Below are 13,993 nucleotides of genomic sequence, written 5' to 3' on the forward strand. Positions count from 1 at the left end.
ATGCTTCATCTAAAGGCGCAGCTGAAGCTCATCTCTGGCCAATTATTGCCAAGAGATAAAACTGGACCTATTGTAAGTCTATTGTTGTTGCTTTTTCATTTTGTGTGGGGTTTTTTTTGAGAAATGTATGATTAAGAAATATTGACCACTCTGCATGTCAAACAGCACACATCTTCCTGATGTTTTCCTATTTGTTAACATCTAGAGTAGATATCACATTTCCATGTATGAAGACTGCAAATGAGTGCATAAAAGTAATTAGGATTTAAACCTATTATAAACTGGATCCACTTGTTACATCGGTAGCAACACTGGATCATATCTCTGTTGTTTCTATTCTACTGTGAATACAGGCCTAAGCAAGGACCATGTCTTGATCATGCGTGTATCACAGTACCTGTTGCAATGGTAAGTCCGTAGAAGCCATTATTCTAGTGTTATCACTGAATAACTCCTGATAGAAAGCCCGGACTTCTATACGATTATACCTGAGGTTGCTGGGAATAATTGCAGCCCTCAAAACAGTTAGTGAAATTCTTAGATTAGCACAACCAAGAGAGGGAGGATCATAACAGATGAAGGATAGAATCATTCAACTGAGAATGTTATGTATCATTTGAGTTTTCCCATGCTACTGGAATTTGAAGGAGAAAATGTTCTTTTTTGAAGAAGCTGTCTTGGTTATTGCAAGACATAAAACATCTCCGACCTCTGTCCAGTAAATGCCATCAAACCATCCTGATCACTATGAGAAGCAACGATACATTCTGTCCCTTGTTGAAAACCACAGAAAGTAGAGGCTATTAGAAGTGAGTAGAGTCACTGGCCAATGTAGTGTAGGAATAGAACAATGCTACTCTTTGGCTCCTCTGCAATTGCAGCCAAAGACCTAAGCTTTCTGAATCCCATTCACACTAAGTAGAGCATTCCAGAGTAAAGACGTGGTTCAGTCATCGCCCATTAAAGGAAGAACAATTCAAAATGTAGTCTTTTAAGGAAAGAAAATTTTTAAACATAAAAAAAATACCAACTTGAAATATCTGATCCAAATGGCTAAAGACAGACCAGTTTCAGAGCAGCCAAGAGTACAAAATTATGAGAGGATAAGCTTGAAAAAAAAGTAAGGAAGAAATACTTCGCAAAATTGCTTAGCAATATCCACTTCCTACCTTTACCTCTTTAAGCTAATTGTGTTTAATTAAGTAAAAGGGCTACCATTAATTAGAATGGCAGAGACAAAGGAATTATTCTTTCTCAATCCCTGTGTCTACAACAGCACCTACACATATACATAAATATTTTTTGCACAAATAAGTTAACAAAGCAGCAGTCAAATCAGTGTTGAAATCAGAGAGGCAAATTCTTTCTTGACTCTCTTCTTCACACATTCACCCTCTGATGCCACTCAATCCATTAGTAAATTCTTTATAAGGAAAGGTATGCAAATTCAATATATTTTAACGTACTAATAGGGTAGTTTTCCTTTTTCTTTCTTTCTTTCTTTCTTTCACTGTGGTAAATGCCATACACAATTTGGAGATCCGAAAAAGGCCAAAACTAACAACTTTCTCATTTCTTGTGTTTCATTTCTTTCTCAGTTGCTAATGCCATGAAATTTGTTGTTGTTATTTTTTGTTTTTAATGGATTATTGATTTGCTTTTTAGAGAGTTTATTATGACAAAAAGGGCACTTGATGAGAAAAGTGATAAGGACTTGAAGGAGAGAGAAACAGAAGTTGGCATGCCTCTGGGTAAATTAGAATTGGAGAATATACCCTGGAGGTACCAGTCAAATAGCTTCAGAAAAGGACCATTGATAAGAGCACTGTTTAAATATCTTGGGGCATTGTTGAATCAGGCTTTCTTCTATTGCTTGCATATAAAACTTTAGTGCATCTTCTGTCTCTAAGGGTAAAACTCCACCATGGTACCCTGCTGACCTTCAGCACTTCTGAATAGGCCACATAGGTAAAGGCTTGAGCCACTGCTAATTTGAGTCTTGGAAGAAAGTCTTATGATCATGTTCCAGGAAAAACACAACAGGATGGCAGGCTTGCAAAGATCTGGTAAGGCCTTTTCTCACCTATTTCCTATATCTTCCACTGGAGACTGCCATAAGACAGTTTGCTGTGCCTCCTAGGTTCTGACAAGGTATGAGGCTTCCAGCATTTCCTCCCTTATATTAGAGTTACAGAATATAAAAGCACTTAGTAGCAGTCTAAAGGTGGCTCCACAGCAAAAGGGTATTCTCCAGTTTGTAATGCAGTCATATTGGCCCTCTTATTTTGTTTCAGTGTAATCCTTTTTGGTGAATGAAACAAAAATCAGGTGGCGCAGGCACTTTTTTTGCTTATTCTTCTCTTCACTGTGTAAAAAATTTGAAATTCTAATGTTGGCTTATTTTACCTGATCTAGTTGAGTTCATCAGGTCTTGGCCTTGCTTTGTCTTTTATATGTGAGCTTAGACACTATCCAATGATCATGCAAGGAGATAACTCTGCAACATCTGCGCTAAGAATTCTCACCAGTAAATCATTCAGAGAACTCCATGCCAAGTCTTTCTGCACTACAATTCTTGTTCCTCATTGTATCAGGCAACCCGAGGAAGACTGCACTGCATAACACCTCTAAGTAAGAAAACTGAGTGATCCAGACATGCAGAACTTTGGTTGACAGGAGCAAAAGTACCTGTTATTGAGCTTGTATAAGAACTTGGCTGAGTGCGGTGGCTTATGCTTGTAATCCCAGCACTTCGTGAAGCCGAGGCTGGTGGATCATTTGAGGTCAGGAGTTGGAGACCAGTCTGGCCAACAATGCAAAACCCCATCTCTACTAAAAATACAAAAAAATTAGCCCGGTGTGTGGGATTAGCTTGTAATCCCAGTTACTGGGGAGGCCGAGGCAGGAGAATCACTTGAACCTGGGAGGTAGAGGTTGCAGTGAGACAAGATCACACCACTGCACTCCACCGTGGACAATACAGCAGACTCCGTCTCAAAAAAAATAAACAACAACAAAAAACGAAAAGTAGTGCTAGGGCCAAGATAGGGTCATCAAGAAATGCAAGTCACAAGAAAGTATATTAATGATTGTTGAGTACATTATTCATTTTCTATAAGATCTGAAAGTTCAAGAAAATGATGACCCAATGAGATAAAATAAGTTACAAAGAACAGATGAATTGACCCAATAAATAATTTAAAAAATAAAAATAATCAAAAACAATAAGTTAGAAAAAATATTTTAATTTACATTGTTTTTTATTATAGGGAAAAATAACAAAATGCTCAATAAAACAATCAAATCAAATAGATTACATTTAGATAGAATCTTGTAAGAAAAGCAAATTGAATAAAAGGTAAATGTAAATATTTTAAATTGCAGCCAAATAACATTTTTGTAGGAATTTTAAGTGAATGACCATTAGTGTTAAATGACTTTAGATTCTGTTGGTTATATTTGTTAAAGAATGGTTTAATTTTATAATGTAAATGGTCTAATTTTAAAATGTCATAATTTATAATATAGTAAAAATTACTCTTTTAGCAATATTTACATTTCTGATAAAATTACTTAAAATATAATTTGAAAATGTGCAAAGCAGTATATTAATTTTCAAAAAATTTTGTAAAGGTTTTGAAAAAAAATGAAAATTTACTAACCATTGTTGTTATATAGCTTCTTGTGAAGAACTTGGCAGAATTATTTCCATAGTGTAGACTCCTGATCAATCTTCTGGATGCTAATCAATCACTCCAGGAATGAGAACTATGGATTTACACACTATAGTTGTTAAGTAAACTAATATCTACCCTTCCATTTTATAGTGTAATGTTAATTTACACACACACACACATCACTTTGTCAGTATAAACATATTTTCAAAGCATAGTACATACACTGTAGCAGACTTTTACATAAGTGACAATGTGATTCTTCTAAAATATAAATCTGACCTTATCAATCACCGGATTCAAACCACCCCATGACTTTATGTTCCTGAGAAGAAAACGTAAATTTCTTAATATGATCTGTAAGGCACTCCCTGATTTCCTCTCATTACCTTCTCAAAATTATTCCCAATTACTCTCTTCTTTAATGTGTTGCAGATACAGTCATGTGTGTATTTATGGATGGGAATATATTCAAAGAAATGTGTTGTTAGATAATTTTGACATTGTGGGAACATAGAGTATATTTACACAAACCTAGATGGCATAGACTACTATACACTTCGGCTATATGGTATAGTCTACTGCTCCTAGGCCACAAACATATATAGCATATTACTATACAAAATAGTGTAGGCAATTATAACAAAATGATGTTTGTGTATCTAAACCTGTCTGGATGTAAAAAGGCACAGAAAAAATGTTGTACTATAATCTTATAGGACCATATAAGACATGTTGTGTCACTGACCTAAACATCAGTAGCTGGTGCATGGCTGTAATTAGTTAGCTTTAAACTCCTATAGCACCCAAACTCCTGTTCATTTTTGACCTTTATATTTGCTGTTCCCCCACCCTTTTTTTTAGGTTGCTCCAAATTCATTGTGTTTTTAAGTTTTAATTTCCACAGTTTTTGAGGACCAGGTAGTTTTTTGTTACATGGATAAGATTTTGGTGCACCAATCACACAAAGAGTATACACTGAATCCAATATGTAGTCATTCTTCCCTCATCTCGCTCTCACTCTGCCCCCACAGAGTTCCCAAAGCTGATTATATCATTCTCATGCATTTGTGTTCTGACAGCTTACCTTCCACTTAGAAGTGAGAACACATGCTATTCGGGTTTCCATTCCTGAGTTACTTAGAATTAATGGCTTCCAACTCCATCCAAGTTTCTGCAAAAGCCCATTCCCCTTTCCTTACATTACTGGCTCTTCTTCATTCTTTGATTCTTATTTTAATCATTTTTGTCTTCTCTGACTTCTGTTAACCTTCATTTCTCTAAGAAGGCTTTCCTTCCCTCACCCTGCTAATCTCTACCTCAGCATTTCCCATTTTTAATCAAGGGATTTATAACAATTTTTAAAGACATACTTTTTTGTCACTGATTTACATGCTCTTTATTTGTCTACCCATCCTCAGTTCCATCAAACTGTATAAGAGGATAGATTATGCTTGTTTCATTCACCAATGTATACTCATCATATGGCCTCATGTCTGAAGCTCTTTAATGTATCTGGAAAGCAAACATATTTGTGGTATTTAATAGTTTTCTTGTGCCAGCAGTAATACTCTATCAGTCAGGCTGTAAAGCCAATGTTTTTGCTTCAGGAAATGCTATTCCTAAACCTGCTGGATATTTCATTAAAATAGTAATGTTCAGTATACATTGTGTTAGAGTCTCCTAAAGAATTAGTTTTAAACAAAAAGCCATTCAGATATAACTGCGTCAGCAATATGGACATATAACTTTTAAACTATATCAATCTAATCATTTCTTGCCTTCTTAAGATTATCTTCATCTTGTCCCAATTTAGCATCTAGTCTTTTTGATAATAAAGTGGATACATTTCCAAAATACTCACTATATAGCAAACTCTGTTATCTTTAATTTATGTATATTATTTAATTAAATCATTATGGCAACATCTCTGTTTTATCTAGGAGGATATTGAGTCATAGAGAAGTAAAATAGCTTACCAAAGAATGAAGACTGAAATTTCAATCCATGTTTGTGTGCTAAAGGGATACCACTGAAACCTTGATAAGAATTTATTAAACATTTAGTTTTACTTTCAACTTTAGAGAAAATTTATACCACTTCAAAACACATGAGCATACTAACACAAAGCCTCTTTAACATAACAGAATTTTTCAAAACAACCTCAAAATACAGACCTGTTCTCTTGCTAAAGGCACCATGCTTACAGAAAAAGTGTGATTTTTTTTGATAGAGTAGAAGTTAGCTTTTCTTTTTTTAATGGCAGAAAAATATTCTAGCAATCTGACAGGAAAAAAATACGTAACTGAAAAATAACTGAAAACAAGAAAACAAACATAAAGAACAAAACACCTCCTGTAAAAATCACAGAGGGTTTATGTTATCTGGAAAAAAGAACTTGCATGCCATACTTCATTTTCCATTTTGCTTTGCTTCTTAGTTCAAGGTTAGAAATGTGAAATCCGGTAAACTACAAGTTATAGTCGACACAGGCCTACCTGATAATACTGCAGAAATCTTCGATTTTTTTTCCACCATTTTATCCTGACTTTAAAACATGTGTGATAACCAAATTATAAAAATGATTAGAAATCATTACTGTAACTTCATTTGTAGTGTTTTTGAAGTTTTCTAGATATGAGTAGAAAACATATTTAACTCAATTACGGTTTTCTTTATAATTGTGATTATCTAGACTCCTTAATTTTATATGAAAATCTGTATAATCATAGAAAATAAAAAATGCATAATTTAGCTTTAATGTTAAAAACCCTCCTCCTACCTTTAAGAGTTGACAAAGAAACAGCAAGCTTTGAAATTTATATGAGCAAATCCCATCAGCAGAGGGCAGAAGAGATGACAATCTCCATGTAAAATATAAAACTGCTTTTTGTTAAGTAAAACTATGCACACTTTTAAGTCTTAATTTCTTTTGAGCCATCTGTAGTCTAATACACATTTAAAAAGAGTGCTGCCAGCAAGGAAAACAAACAAACAAAAAACCTCACCAGAAATTCACAGTGAAAGAAGCAACTATCACAGAAGATATTTACCCATTTTATGGAGACAAAAGTCTAGATAACAGTTGTATATGCTGTTTCTCTGCAAGTCCAAGGATACTTGAATGATCTTTTTAATTCCATAGACAAGTAGTTTTTGTGAAATTTTATAAGATTCAGGGCCAACAATGATACTGTCTCAAGATGGTTATTTTTATACTTTCCTTTGTTCCTTCTTTTCTAATATCAATCAGAGACATTATGTGGGTTTGAGACACATGTTTTAAAATGTTCTTAGTAGTGGTCACATCTTTTCTGTTCTATACAGATAAACTTAGTTATTTGATATATACTTTAGTGCCCTTTATATCTGCTTCTCATTATTTGATTTACAGAAGACTTTTGATATTTGCACTCTACTATTTCTAATTTCCTAGTAAATGAAACAGTAGTCTTGTATAACAATATGTGTATGATTATTATATACCTTATAATTGTATAACAGTAATATTCACATGAACAAATCACATGTATCCCCAGCTTCTATTCTACTTTTCTGACCCCATTTAGAAGAAAATCCCACAGAAATATTTCATTATTCTCCTCACTTTTTTCCTTCTTTCCTGAATTTAGATAATGGCTAGCATGAAAGTTATGAATGAAAAGTTATCAAGTCAGAGGATGAGTACATTTGTTAGATATATATTTTTCTATTTTCTTAAATCAGTTAACTAAGACTACATACCATCTGGCTTCCACAGCACCGCTATTAACAGCCACACCACCTCTCAGTCACTAATACATGTCAGCAGAGTCCTATATTCTCACATTAAATCCCATTACCATGTCTTTGGTCTTCTCACATCTACTGCAAGAGTCAATAAAGTCCTCTGGGACTAAGGGTCCTCTTGACAAGGCGTATGATCCAATACCACTACACTTACATCTCATCAAAATATTCAACTTTAAGATCACCAAATCTCATCACATTTTGTTCTTTCTTCTGGGTTATTTCAACAACCACAAGAAGTCTAAGACTAAGGTCACCTCTCATCTCATGTACTCAAACCCCCATGAGGCTTCACCTTTCCTCTTTCTGACCCCATCGACTTCTTTTCCTAAACTCTGAACTCTTTATACCATGCTTATTGGGACTGATAATCAATTATCTGCAAGATCACCTCTATTCTGAACTTCGGTCCTAAATGTTTTCCTTGGCTTCATAGTCTAACTTGAAAATGGCTCTCTCTTGGGAACACACATTTTCTCTCTGCTCTCAAAACCCTTAGCTACTTTCTCTTCACATATTTGATATGACTGGGCCAAGAAATGTGCTAAGTGTTCTTCTCACTGCTTTCCCATACTGTTTTGTTTTCTTTTTTCTCTTTCACTTCCAACTTTAAGTCATGTGATAGCATACCATAGTGCCCACAGAAATGTTGCATTATTATTTCATAGTACCCAGAATGCCTGATTGTTACAAACTTTCCGGGTTAATTGCCTTCACTCATCAATAATCTATCTTCTAGCTCTCTGTTACTTTCTAATATTACTTATATTGTTAGTACGTATAATTTCAGTAACAACTTTGATTGTTCTTCCAAAGCCCTTCATTTTCCATTTCTTGACTTCATAAATTTTAATTATTTTGTTCTCTGCCTAACATTAGCCACTTAATCCCATAGTTGTAATACAGAATCTCTAATCACAGCAACCGCTTCATTATTTTAATCTCAGTATCTTTCTATTCTATCCACAGAGTACTGCAATTACATAATTGTTATATTTCTCTTCTCAACAAGAACCTAAAATTAGTTTAGATCACTTATTTTCACTCTTCATTTCTACATTTTCATCTTATATAGATTAAATTATTTGTTAGAGAATTATAATCAGTCCTTTGTATATAGCTTTAATTCTCATACCTCCTATTTCTTCCTAGTCTTTTGAGAAAACCCCAATCTTGTTTAAATGATGTCTGTAGCCACTCTAATTCCATAACTAGAAAGTGATACAAATCACAAAATGTATACAGTCTAACTTCAAATTTATGGCTACTAAAGTTATGACTAAATGCTGCCCACTCGTTATATCAGTGTTTCATAATCTATTCATTCTGCTCTTCCAGAAGACAATTACATTTTCTCCTCTGGTCTCAAGTCCCACATTTCCCATTGCCTCATTTATGCCTTATCACACATTTTCTTTTACTGGCTTCCATTGCTCTTCTATTGAGCAAAATATCCAGCTGTCTGTCAGCATCACTAACCATATTCTCTTCCTTTCTTCTTGTAACTAAAGATGAACGATCTCTGTTTCTTCCTGGGAATTCCTCAGAATGCTATCCTGATTCCTTATGCACTGAACTCATCCTCTCCTGCCTATTCAATGCTACTCTGGCAATTCAATCTCTCTCTCTCTCTTGCTTTTTCACTGTCTCCCTTAATCATTTTCCTTATTCAACAGTATCATTTCATGCAACATGCAACTGCAGAAATTTATCTTGTGTTAATCACACACATAAACATACATATAGCAGTATCTATAAAAGCTAAGCATGACTAAGCCCAAAGGCCAATTCTTAGCCCTCATCTTGCATAACCATTGGATAACAATTTGTCTCTTAAATATTTTATTTATTTACTGTATTTTTTTTATTTGTTTGTTTTGAGATGGAGTCTCCATCTGTCACCCAGGCTAAAGAGCAGTGGCATGATCTTGGCTCACTGCAACCTCTGCCTCCCAGGTTCAAATAATTCTCTCTGCCTCAGCTTCTGGAGTAGGTAGGATTACAGTGGCTACCACCATTCCTGGCTAATTTTTTAAATATCTTTTAGAATAGATGGGGTTTTGGGACTGGCTCAGTAGCTCACGCCTGTAATCCCAGCACGTTGGGAGGCCGAGGCGGGTGGCACGAGGTCAAGAGATCGAAACCATCCTGGTCAACATGGTGAAACCCCGTCTCTACTAAAAATACAAAAAACTAGCTGGGCATGGTGGCACATGCCTGTAATCCTGGTTACTCAGGAGGCTGAAGCAGGAGAATTGCCTGAACCCAGGAGGCAGAGGTTGCGGTGAGCTGAAATCATGCCATTGCACTCCAGCCTGGGTAACAAGAGTGAAACTCCGTCTCAAAAAAAAAAAAAAAGAATAGATGGGGTTTGGCCATGTTGGCCAGGCTGGTCTTGAACTCCTGACTTCAGGTGATCTACCCTAGTAGGCCTCCCAAAGTGCTGGAATTACAGGCATGTGTCACTGGGCCTGGCTTATAGTTTTAATATTAAAGAATGTGTTTTTATGACCACATAGTCATGGTCATGTGATGTCAGTAAAATAGAATAAACAGTGCTTACCTCAAAATATGCCTCTTGAAGTATATCTGTTCAGGGTTGAGAAAAAGAAACTGTGAAAATCTATTAATAGTATGGTTGAAACCAAAGAGATCAGGGTCTTCTGATTTCAACATAAACATAAATAGTAATACTTAAATATAGAACAAAAGGAAGGAAGGAGGTAGGCAGAGAGAGAGAGAGAGGGAAAGGTAAGAAGGAAAGAAATAGGGAAAGCAGGAAGGAATGAAGAACAATTGCTAATTGATATGATTTCACTCAAATCTCATCTAGAATTGTACTCCCTGTGTGTCAAGGGAGGGAGGTGATTGGATCATGGGAGCAGTTTCCCCAATGCTGGTCTTGTGATAGTGAATGAGTTCTCATGAGGTCTGATGGCTTTGTAAGTATGAGGAAGTTCCTCCTTCACTCTTCTCTCTCCTGCCACCTTGAGGACAATGTACCTACTTCCCTTTCTGCCAGGATTGTAAGTTTCCTGAGGCTTCTCCAGCCATGTGGAACTGTGAGTCAATTAAATCTTTTTCTTTGTTAAATTACCCAGTCTCTGGTAGTATCTTTATAGCAACATGAAAACAGACTAATACACTAAATTATTAGGGCATTTTTCTATATTCCAGTTCATTCTAAACTTCAACTAGAAGTCTACTTTTAATGTGGTCCAGGGTTTTAAATAATGAATAAAATAACTTTTCATCTTACATATTTAAAGTGTACAATTTCAGTTTTTGAAATATCAGTGCTCTTTATATGACATAAACAACCTATCAATGCATTCACAATCTGCACCAGAATACTCATAAACTGTGACACAAGTACTTGGCAGAGATAAGTTGAAGTAAACCAAGGTGCATGGGTCCTTACACACATGGCCGACTGCAGGAACACTCAGCCCCAATTCAGTATGGTTTTGTATTGACTTGACTACTCCGTAAGTAATTTCAAAATATACAGGAAATGTTGGTTATTGCATTAGTATTAATGTCATATACGCTCTATCAGGAAAACAGTAAGGCATAAATTGTAAGCACTAGTTACACAGTTAATTTGTTATTTGTTAATAACACAGATAGGAATGTTACACCTCTGTTACTGTCAGGAGCAGTCACCATGCTCCCTCATATGTGAAGGCAATTATGAAGGAGCAATTCAAGGTCTAGTCTAATAATTGTATATAGTTTCTTAATGAAGAGTTATAACCATTATCTAGTAGCACCTAAAAACTGCAATGTTTTTTAATGTTTGTATTTTGAATAAAGGCTTATTTTAACTTATTAGCCTATTAATGATGCAGTCTGTTTAGCTTCAACAACTGGCCAGTAAATTTCCATTCCTAAGGTGGTTCCAAGATGTTATGATGAAACAGGCCATGATTTGTTAAAAAATAAAGTTAGTCCTTATGTACATGGAAAGTTATAATAGTAATTGTTTCCTTAATGCAGTTTTCTCATTGCTTCATAGATCTGATTATCTACCTAATGAATATTATCTATTATCTACAAAGAAAGTGTAGAAAGATCTGTATGATCCAAAATATATTATAAAATAACTAGAGCAGTGCAGGGAGAGAAAGAACAAATTAATTAGATAAGCATAAATTATATTTTCCTTAAGTTTCTTTGGGATGGATTTATATTATTAACCAGGTGCTTTCTTACTTCTCTTTTATTATCTTCTTTGTCTTTTAAGAACATTTTTTGTTATATGGAAAGAATCCTGTCTTGTAGGTATTGACCCATCTTTTTACATGTGGAATACTCTTTTAAATATGAAATAATCTTAATTTCTCATACAAACATGGTGTTTCAAAAATAAGATGATCAAAAACAATGTCAAATATCTTGAAAAAGCTAATTTATGTAAACAATTCTAATAATTTTATGTACTTCATATGTATAGAATATTGTGAATGTGTAAAGTTTTCAATATACATGAATACATCCTTAAAACCTCAGGCAATTGTTACTGTCATATAGAATAAATAGTGCCACATAATAAATACATTACTGGGAAGTAAAGAAAGAATAAAATAGTTATAAAAGAATTAAAAGTTGTCACACTTCAAACAAAATGCATTTTTAAAAGTTTTCTTTGCATCCTCCCATCCATATTATATTAGAAACCTCTTAGGTATTAATGATGTTTGGAGTTCTCTTGGTGAAATCACTACTAAAACTTGCTAGCAAGAGATTCTTTGCTGATGCTTTGAAATTTAACAATAAGTTTCTGCAATACACTGAGATAGACTTCTCCTATAATGTGCTGTGAAATATGTGTGGTATCATTTTTTAGATCTTATTAACTCTGATTCATAAAATGTGACATTTCTTGTGCCATTTGCAAGGCAGTTAATTTATCCAGCAAATCTCATGATATTCTCTACACTCAAAAAGCTTTACTATTTAGTAATAAAAACTGTTTTGGAAGAAGTAGAAGTGATATAGATGTATAATGTGATAAATATGAGATTGTGTTATAAACTGTAAAGTAACCCACTCTAGAATACTGAAAGACTAACTTCCAGATCAACAAGGTGAAAAACCACTACAATAAAACTTTACCTATCAACTTGGCACAATATTTTTTATGCAGCTGTATCAAAGTTTTAGTATCTAACCTTTTAATTGTACATACTTCTCCGAAAAGTGTCTCTGCAGAAATCGTGCTATTGGTAAAAATAATATCATAGAAACAAGTTGCATGAAGTATTTGCCTTCTGTTTTTACTTTTATAGATAAATGTTGAAAATATATGAATTAGTCATTTGTCCCATGTCAAATGCTGTTATCTAAATATTAAATTTCATACCTTTAGCAGTTTTAAAATGCTAGGAAACACAATGACTCATCTTTTCAGAGTATCTGGAAGTAAGGAAGATTCTAATGTAACTCATATTTGGAAAACAGTGTATAATATGATATATCCTGTAGAAAGCCAATAAATATAAAAAACAGAAAAAATATTACCTATCAATCATAAATTTAACTATGTCATTATATTGTGTAATTGCTTGGCTACACACTTATAATTTGACTATAACTAAGGAAAAAATATTAAAATTACTTATATCATTCTTTTAAAATAATGGTAATAAGTTTTTAAATAAAGCTAAGAATCATTGTGTTTTATAGTATTTTTTAAGTGGCTACAGCTTCTTTAGAAAATAATAGATTTGTACAATTCTAAAGTATTTACAGTTGTCTGTAACATAGAAACATTGTAGCTCCTCACTTCTTAAAAATATATATGAACTTAAAAATATTCCCATAAACATAATTGATGTAATTGCAGAATGAAGGGGTAATCTCAAGTACATGATGCAATTTTTCAGTCGTTAAAATCGCCATGAAACATGTAAGCACTGTAGATCTTCTCTCATCACTCATAATCATCCTTACATTGTTATAAATCATCTACTAATATTTACTGGAAACTTTCTTGGTACACAGCATTTTCTTAACTAATAAGGAGGTTTTGAATAAGCTAGTTTGTGGAGTAAAGGAATTTATGTAGAAAGTATGAGATAATATTGCTGGCAGCTCAAAAAGAAAGAAAAGGGTTTTGGTATTTAGTTGTACAGCAAGATGGATGACTTAATCACCAGATTTCCAATAGGATCTACTTCACAAGAAAAAAAAAGCAGTCAGCAAAAAGAAAGAAAATAATTCCCGAGAGTCTGCTTGCAATGAAAATGTGCAATAGTAAGGAGTGTTTGTATTTGGAAAGCAATAATGTCTAACCAATTGTAAGCAGAGGAGGGACAGAATGAGGAATTGGAAGAAATAGGAGTGAGAGTGAAAGAGAGAGGAAGTAAAGGTTAGAGACAGAAAATTAAGGGACAGAAAAGAACATTTTAGCAGCAGCAGAGTGTGAAAGGAGCACAGTGAGGAAATACTTTGAAAGTAATTTTACAGATTTTATTTCACCTAGGATTTGCTTTCAAAAAAACCCCACTAATTTCTGCATTGTCTTT

General features: G+C 34.1%; 1 long non-coding RNA gene across 2 annotated transcripts in view; it reads right to left on the reverse strand.

The window, feature by feature from the left end:
- The window catches only part of LOC118152819 (uncharacterized), a 175,938-nt gene that overhangs the window by 11,333 nt on the left and 150,612 nt on the right, over window positions 1-13,993 (reverse strand). For both annotated transcript variants that reach the window (XR_013525646.1, XR_013525635.1), the window contains exon 4: window positions 10,027-10,052. This is a non-coding gene — a long non-coding RNA (uncharacterized LOC118152819). The remainder of the gene's footprint in view (window positions 1-10,026; window positions 10,053-13,993) is intronic.

The sequence above is a fragment of the Callithrix jacchus genome, chromosome 1 (genome assembly GCF_049354715.1).
Source record: "Callithrix jacchus isolate 240 chromosome 1, calJac240_pri, whole genome shotgun sequence".
NCBI classification, from domain to species: domain Eukaryota; kingdom Metazoa; phylum Chordata; class Mammalia; order Primates; family Cebidae; genus Callithrix; species Callithrix jacchus.